The following is an 8,617-nucleotide window of genomic DNA, read 5'->3' on the forward strand; positions in this document are numbered from 1 at the left end:
TAGATTATTTTTTTAAGAAAAAATATTTAACGTGTATGTGCTGAATTTTTTTTAAATAGTTTTTTATAATTGCAATGGAAGGGCAATTGTCTCATTATAAGTGGTACAGAAGCCAATCCTTGGGTTACCATAGATATATAAACAAGGGAAAACTGTGGAACACGTTTTAAGCTCACTTTGGAAAAAAAACAAAACCAAACAGTTCTGTAGAAATGCATATTTGTATTTGTTTCTCTAATAAATCTGCAAATAGCTTTAAACACAAATTAGTTTTAATTATTTAAATTATGATCCTGTTAAATAATTTAACACCTGTTTTGCCTTGCATTTTGTGAAAACATTGTCTCATGGAAATTAATAGAGGTGTATTGTGCAAATCACGGTAGGTCTGCATTTATCGGAAAAGTTGTGTGTAGCATTTAAGTATGTTTACTCCTGTGGAATGAGTTAAGAATATGGAAAACGGCATTTTCACCACCACCACCACCCCAAAAATGACATCAGGGCAACTACTGCCCCAAACAATAAAGGACTTGTTTGTATTCGTTTAAATCCATGTCAAATAAAACAGCGCAACTTTAAAATCATTCGTTCAAATGGTTGATAGTCCAAAGATGATCTAAAACAGATAATTGACTTCTTTATATATAACAGTGAAGAAAAGCTCAAACCATGGTGCCTCACCTTTAATGTGATGTACACGTTATGCGTAGATATTTTCTAAATATGAATCTATTTCCTTGAATTGTGACTTTGTTTATCATGTATTTTGCAATTGTTTTAGGGTGAAATGAAGCCATCTATTTGTCACTGAACACTATAAAGCTCCCCATTTTATAGAAATATGCTATGTAGAGAATACGTATCGTGGAGGAAAGTTGAATGTGTATCCTCTCTTTTTAAGTTATCATTCTACTTGAGCAGAGAAAATATGCTAAGCTTTGGCTTAAAGGTACAATTAAATACCCCAGTCCTACAAAGAGCATTTAAATTATAATGAATCTTTGGATTTACCCAATGATTTTTTATTAGTAAGCTATTTTAGCGATCTGGTTTATGAAAACTTTATCTAATACTAGGAGTGGAGTATATCCAATTGTGTAGCTTTTGTCTAATTACAAAATAGATTGTTGTCAGAATTTAAATTGATGAAAAATTAGATACTTTATTTTTCTTTAAAGGAATTTTATAACCTGAATTTCAGAACAGTGGTTTGTCAATATTTCCATTCTTTTGGATTTATTTCTAAATATTTAGATACATCAAGTTTTTAATAGACTAACTAATGTGCTTAAAATATTGGCATATGCTTACCAAAACAAGCTAAATTAGATTATCCTAAGGGATTTCCATATCTTAGATCATCTAGTCTTATACATAAATGTTAGAAAAAAAAGATCAGTAAAGGAAGCCCACAAATGTAATAACGAAATAAACCCAGGCCGAAATTGCATTGCCAAATACACCGATCCTCTCAGGGTTAGAAATATAGATGTGATTTGAATTCTAGCTTTAAATGTTAAAAAAGAAAATCCAGGGATACAAACAAACCTATCTCATTTCAAAAATAATTAAAATCCAATTAGCTTACTTGAACCTAGTAAATATTTCTTACATTCCAAAATGTTGCTAGGATAAATAATATAGTCACTCTTTAATGCTGTACAACATTGATTTTCCAGGGATATGCGTACCTACTAGAAAATGTGTGCTAATCAAGTCAGTACTTCTGAGCCCTTTCTCCCATCTGTGTCTTGATGACAAGTTTGGGGTGTTCGCATACAGGCAGGTACAGTGAGGTTAGAGGTGATTCTCAGTTCTCTTCACATTCAAACAGCTACTTGGGTTTTTGTTGTTTTTTTGTTTTTGTTTTTTAACTGATAAGGAATAGCAAATTCTCGGCTTCATTGATTAGATTTTCTTATCTTATGCCTTTAAAGAGAAAACTTCTGAGGTTGAATTACTTAGGAAGTTTGACTTCGTGACTTGCAGAAAATGTTACCTCTGTATGTTCTATAGATAGTTCATCTAAATAAGAAAACAGTACAAAGCCTATTTGTTTTTCACCTTCAAATTACTAAAACTGTGGTATCTTTATATCTTTTAGCAGGTAGCTAAATAGAATAATTCCGTATTTTCTTCAAAATGCAGTTACAAATGCAAGCTTTAAATAATTGCAAATGCAGCGGTTTTATTTAGCATTAAAGTACTTACATTCAGTGTATTCCTAAAATTTTAAATGTGTCTCCTATAAGAATTATATATTTAAGGCAATGTAATTGAATAGTTTCCAAAAGTTTACCCATTAATCTTAGTTGACATTTCAGTTTGTTTTTATTTTATGCATTAGTTTTTACTTTTACGTATTTTATAGTTATTTTCTTTTGATAATAAAGCTATTTCAATATTTTATATATTGTGATTATAATGAGAAATACTCTTTTGGTTTGGGTTTTTAACTTTCTGGAAAGAATTCTACACACTGGTGGATCCAATCACCGGTATGCATAAAAATAATTACTGCGTAAACTGTGAATTTTAGGAATTAGTTTACAGGTGAATTCCTTCTTCATGAGCAAGGATAGATTAATTTCAATACCTAGCTTGGACAAAGAGGGAAGAAAGCTGGCACAAGAAGGCAAAGCACTGGAGAACCCGAGTCCTTCGAAGAGTGACAGAACAACCAAGCCAAAGAGACTTGAGTCAACCATTATATCGCCTTAGGACATCTTGGCCTTGATTAGCGACAAAAGTTATTTCTTCTACATGTTTATCTTCTGGGTTTGTCCTAGCTTGAATATTACTTTCAAGGCAATGCTATCATTGGTGGATCTCCTTAGGATTAGTGATAACCAAAGATACACACTAATGGGTAATGAAATAGCCATTCAAATTTTGTTATTACATTGTATCTGTGATGCTATCCTGAGCATCCTGATGGCATAGTCCTTAAGTGCTTGTCTGCTAACCGAAATGTTGCTGGTTTGGATCCACCAGTTTCTCCATGGGAGAAAGGTGGTAGCAATTTGTTTCATCCGGTACAGCTTGGAAACCCTGAGGGACAATTCTGCTCTGTCCCACATAGAGTGGCTATGAATCAGAAACAATTCAACATAAGATACTTGAGAACCGAACTCAAACATTTTTGGTTACTTTCTTTTTCATTCCTACCTACATCATTTTTTTTTTGATAGGAAGAAATGAGGCAGGGATTCTTCCAAAATTTTATTTTTGAAAAATATTATATCCAGTGGGACAGAATTGATGTAAAAATAGAAAGCTCAGAGGCAAAATTCTGATTTTTCTTTATAATAGGTCAGTATTTAATTGGAATAATATATTTTACATATATAGCAACTCTAGTTTGAAGGTAAACTATTTTTCCTAATAATGAGATTACCATCACTTGCCTGTGATAAAACAGTAAGTCTAACATAATTAAAATTCTCACAGCTCATCACTCCATTACCATTAAAGCTTAAATATATTTTAAAAGTTGAAATTCTCAAGATTCTGTTGGCTTTTTTCAAATACACTCAAACGCAAACCCTTTTCATAATAACCCAGTAGAACAGAAGAGCACTGCACTGGGGGTTTCCAAGACTGTCAATCTTTCCAGGAGTAGAAAGCCTGCCCTCTCTCCTTTGGAGTGAGTGGCTGGTGTGTTGCAATTGCTAACCTGCAGTTAACAGTCCGACCTGTAACCCATTAGGGGATCATGACTCTCCTTTTAGTAGACAGTAGATAAAAAATTATCGAGTATCACTAGGAAAAATATTTTCACAAATTATTCCCCAATATATGATGTGATTATGACTACTTATATCTATATTACATTTTACCACATAAAATGCACACTAAATGTTATTTAGTTACCCTATTTTAATTTGTAGGTCTTATTTTTTTTCTTTTGTATAGGTTATGAAGTGATATAAAGCGATTCTCAAGCCACTAAGATAAAATTACTAAAGTGGTGGTTTATCCTACTTTCCTATGGGCAAAAAAATTTCAAATTTTAAATGAAACTTTTTGTGTTTGAAATAATGAATATTTGTCTCTTCATCTGTCCAGTGCATGACAGATTATCTGGCCCTAGAGAAGTTATTGCATTTCATTTTGAGTGCTCACAAAATTGAAGATACCACATGATTTTAAAGCTGTTTCTAAATACTAATGCTGCTCTTTGACACTTTTGAAAACTATTGAATAATGTTTATAATGGAGAAGAATACAACAATGAAAATAGTGAAATGAATTAATACTCATTCACAAAATGTTTCAAATGTATTCATGAATACACAGTTTGGAAACAAAACCAATTTTAAGTAAGCCATAGGAATTTTAAGTGTAATCTTAGAATACACTTGGAAAAACAAATGATCTCCCAAAATGTACATAATATGAATCATTTCTTCAAGATAGACTAGGATCCACCAAATACATGGCTTCTTCACAGTTGTGTTTGGGATCTACATTTTCTAATGCCCTTTCATAAGATACATTTAGTCACAAATAATTTTTAATTTACTCAATCCTCGAGTGCACTTAGATGTAAAGCTAAATGTATTTTCAAAGTTTTCAAACCCTTACAATGTTCTTAGAGATCATAGGTTCCCAAACCTATTTCCTATTTAAATGGGGTACCATTTAAAATAATTAACATATCTCTGACAATTAAAAACTTTTATTATATAGCCTGTTCTCCAGGATAGAGAGACGTGTCTAATTATACAGCCCCCCTAGATTGCTGCAAAGCCCCTCACTTGGGGAAATGATTATAAAGGTTGTTATAAGTTCAAATTGACTTTTTATGAGACCAGTTTTTAAATATGAATAAATTGTAGAGGATTTTTAAATTCTGCAATAATAATGCATTGTCTATCATTTGTTGTCCCTCCTGGTTCTAAGATGTGGGACAGTGTAAAAGATATGCGCTATCTCTCTGTATAACAGATCATTATGTAATTTATTCATTTGCAATTTTCCGTTTAGGGTCCTTAATAGTCAAAAGTGCTTCATATAGACTTCATCTTTCCTTATTTATTTGATCATCAAAATAGCTATGTGAGTCAAGCTAACCTTGTCCTATCCAACTTGATCATCCTATCTGACACCTACAGAGATTCTTCTCTTTAGAATAATATGACACTTGCAATAAAGTCCTAGAGGCAGATCACTTGTTTCAAAGTATTCTTTTGATAAAATTATCCCAAACTGTTTTTATTAATATCCAAACCCAATCCACTTATCAACTTCTGCTACTTCCTAAATAGGAAGTGACCTGCAATCTATGCGCTGTTAATAATGTGTCTGTTGTCATAGGTCTTCACAGAACAAATGTATAGTTATTGCAAATAAGCTCCATAAAATAGCTTACTCTGGCTGACACTTCAGTGTTAGGAACAGTTTAGAATCACTGTAGTCATTTCATAGTAGGCAAATTGTTTTTTTCTAGCATAGGACTATCAATCATTAGGATATCCTATTAAGTAAAGAAATATATTTTTATCTCAAGTGTTTTAAAATTATTGCCTGTGCCCTTGTTCTCCAAATGAAGATAGATATAAATCATCTGATTTATTACCTTTTTCTGCTTTTCATTCTACCCCAAGGCAGAGTCTGGGTTGTCCTGGACAAGATGTGTATTATGTCTTGATTAAAATGGATAGAACTAATTCTCTAGAATTAAAAAGAAATGGTATTCCAAATGAAACACGTTAAATCTATAAGACTTATAGACATGATTTATAGTTTTAAATGAAGTCAGTAAATGTCACTGTGCCTATTTGCATAATTAGAAAAATTATGGATCCTATTGAGAAAGCAGAATTATTGCTATAAACGTTAACAGCCAGAGGATGCGCATTCCAAACCACCCAGAATGACACAGAAGAGTGGGCCTTGGAGTCCACAGAGGCAGATATGTATCTTTGTTTAAATCTTATGGTTTGCATGTTGTAGATTCAAATATCCTGTATGGGATAAAAAGATCAGAATTGCTTCAATATATAAGAATTAAATTAAATAATGTATGGATTAGATACCTAAATTAGCGCATTGCAAACAAGGTATTTTAATATATCAATTATTACTACGATTTATACAGCAAGATTCTGTTTATTTGTGAAATACACTTTACAAAATATGACCATCAAGAAATCTAAGGTAAGGCTCTAAATTTGAACAATGTAGACTATGACAGTGGGTCTCCAGACAATCCAAACACAGAAGAAGCATTAAGTACATATTCTGATATACTCATTTGCTATACGCTGCTGTTCGCCTCTGTTATGGTGTCAATATGCGTCAGAATTCACTCAGTAGCACGGGGAACCCTGGGTAATGAAAGTCATCAAGTACTGAACTAGAACTTCAAACCCAGCTGACCTGAGGGCTGGTGATGCTTCCACAGGCGACCACGCTGAACCCCTGGGGAGAGCAATTCCATTCTGTAAACTTGAGTCACCATGAGCAGGAATCAAATTGAAAGCAACTTACAGGTGATCTTACAAAGATATTACAAGCGATTATTGTTAAATTACCGAAAGAATTCCTCATATCAACCAAAAGCCAGACAGAAGCAATTCAATAAATGAGGTGAAGAGTAGGAAACAGTTATCTAGAGAAGTGATTAATCCTGGTTTATCAATTTGATAAAAACGAACTTCATTTTAGACATGAGAATGTTATTAGCGCTCAGTGAAAACACTTTGAAAATATATTTTCATGAACTTCAATGCCTAGGAAAGACTTGCAATATTTTAAAAGTTTATGGTAGGAAACCTTACAATTCAAAACAATAACTCCTGAATGAACATCTGGCAATTATGTTCATTTTATTTGAGACAAGAAATTTGATGAATGGAGAAGTTTGTCAGATTTTGCATTACAATTTCATTTTAGATCTTCCATAGCCCTCCCTTTATTAAAAAAAATCCTTTATCAGGTAATTAAAATGCTAAACTAAGGAAGAGCTTGAGAGACATGGATGCTTTTACTACATTGAATATGAGTAAAATAGAATATTACAACTAATGTTTTTGGTAGTACTCTGTGTTTTACATTTCCAATTCATTTTTATCTAAAAATTCATTTTTGTAAAATTGTATATAGTAAAATTAAAAATGTTTTTATTTTATAATAGTAGTGCACTTGCTATTAAAAAGAAAGTGTCTTTACATTTTCAAAGGTCGTAAATATCCACTTCTGAGAAGGAACTATTCAAATCTTTTAGCTGGGAAATATGAAGCATCACCAAATAACAGATCAATACTCATGTAACCAAGCTCAAACTGCGGTCAGTTCGACTCATAGTGGCCCTCCTGGAGAACTGCCTGCAGGATGTCTTTACGGAGGCCGTCTGCAGGTGAATTCAAACCACCCGCTTCATTCGCAGCCGAACATTAAAGCACACGCCTATCCACAGAGGTTGTTGCCCCCACTCGCCCCCCCAGGTCACTAAAAGAGCTGCAAATAACTAAAAATAAGTTTACACAATAAGAAACACAAGAAAGGAAATATTGGCAATCTTTGTGTGTTCATTTTTGGAAGTAATTTTAGTCTATGCCATTCCCTTTATTGCTAATGTATGAAGTGACTTGAGGGTTGGAATGATCCAGCAGAGGCCCCCACCTTTACAGTGAGATCATTCTTTGACATCTATCGTCTCCAGTGTGCTTGGCCATGACATCCATCTTGATCTCCACAGTGCCCTTATGAAAAGGTTCATACAGAACCTGTGTCAATTTAAAGGCTTTTATTTTAAGGCTGAAAAGTATTTATTTCATCTCAATATTGAGAAAAAGGGCAAGGTAGACATAACTCTTTATACACTATGTGAATTTTAACCAATACCACATTTTACTGTTGACATTCCCCAAGTTATTCTTGGACAGTTGCGTGTCATCTAGTCAGTTCCAACTCAGAGTAACCCCATGGGACAGCAGATCTTGCTTGCCGGGGCTCCTGGGCTGGGAGCTTTCCATACAGGAAGAGGTCACCTTATTGTTGCTAGCTGGCTTCGACCTGCCAAACTTAAAGTTAGTCTCAGAGTGTTTAATTGTGCCATTAGGGATCCATTAAACATCCCATTTTTTCAAGTAAAATGTGACGAGGACTCCTCCAGAATTAAATCAGAAAATTGAAAGTAATTTGAATAATTCTGAGCTCTGGCAGCACAGTGTGTTGTTAAGTGTTGAGCTACTAACTGAAAGGTCATCAGTTCGAAGTCACCAATCACTCCCCAGGAGAAAAAAAAGAGGCTCACTGCTCCTGTAAAGACTACAGTCTCAGAAACCCTATGTAGGGTCACCAGGAGTCAGAACCCACTTGGTAGCACTGCAGTGTTATTGCTAAGGAGTCCTTAGAACCCCTTTCCACGTCAGTAAGGATTATTAGTTGTTGTAAAACCCCAATTAGTATGTGTAAAAGTATAGTATTAGTATATGTAAAAACCTCAATGAGGTTTGGGTAAACCACTTATTTTTGTTGTTTTGAGCTTAAGTTCCATTGTGGGCTAAGAGGCCAACGAATCATATATGATTTGGTGCATAAGACAAAAATTTGATGTATGATCCCGCATAGTTGTTCTGCTTAGAGTATGTTTAATACTATGAAC

The sequence above is a fragment of the Tenrec ecaudatus genome, chromosome 14 (genome assembly GCF_050624435.1).
Source record: "Tenrec ecaudatus isolate mTenEca1 chromosome 14, mTenEca1.hap1, whole genome shotgun sequence".
In the NCBI taxonomy this organism is placed as follows: Eukaryota; Metazoa; Chordata; class Mammalia; order Afrosoricida; family Tenrecidae; genus Tenrec; species Tenrec ecaudatus.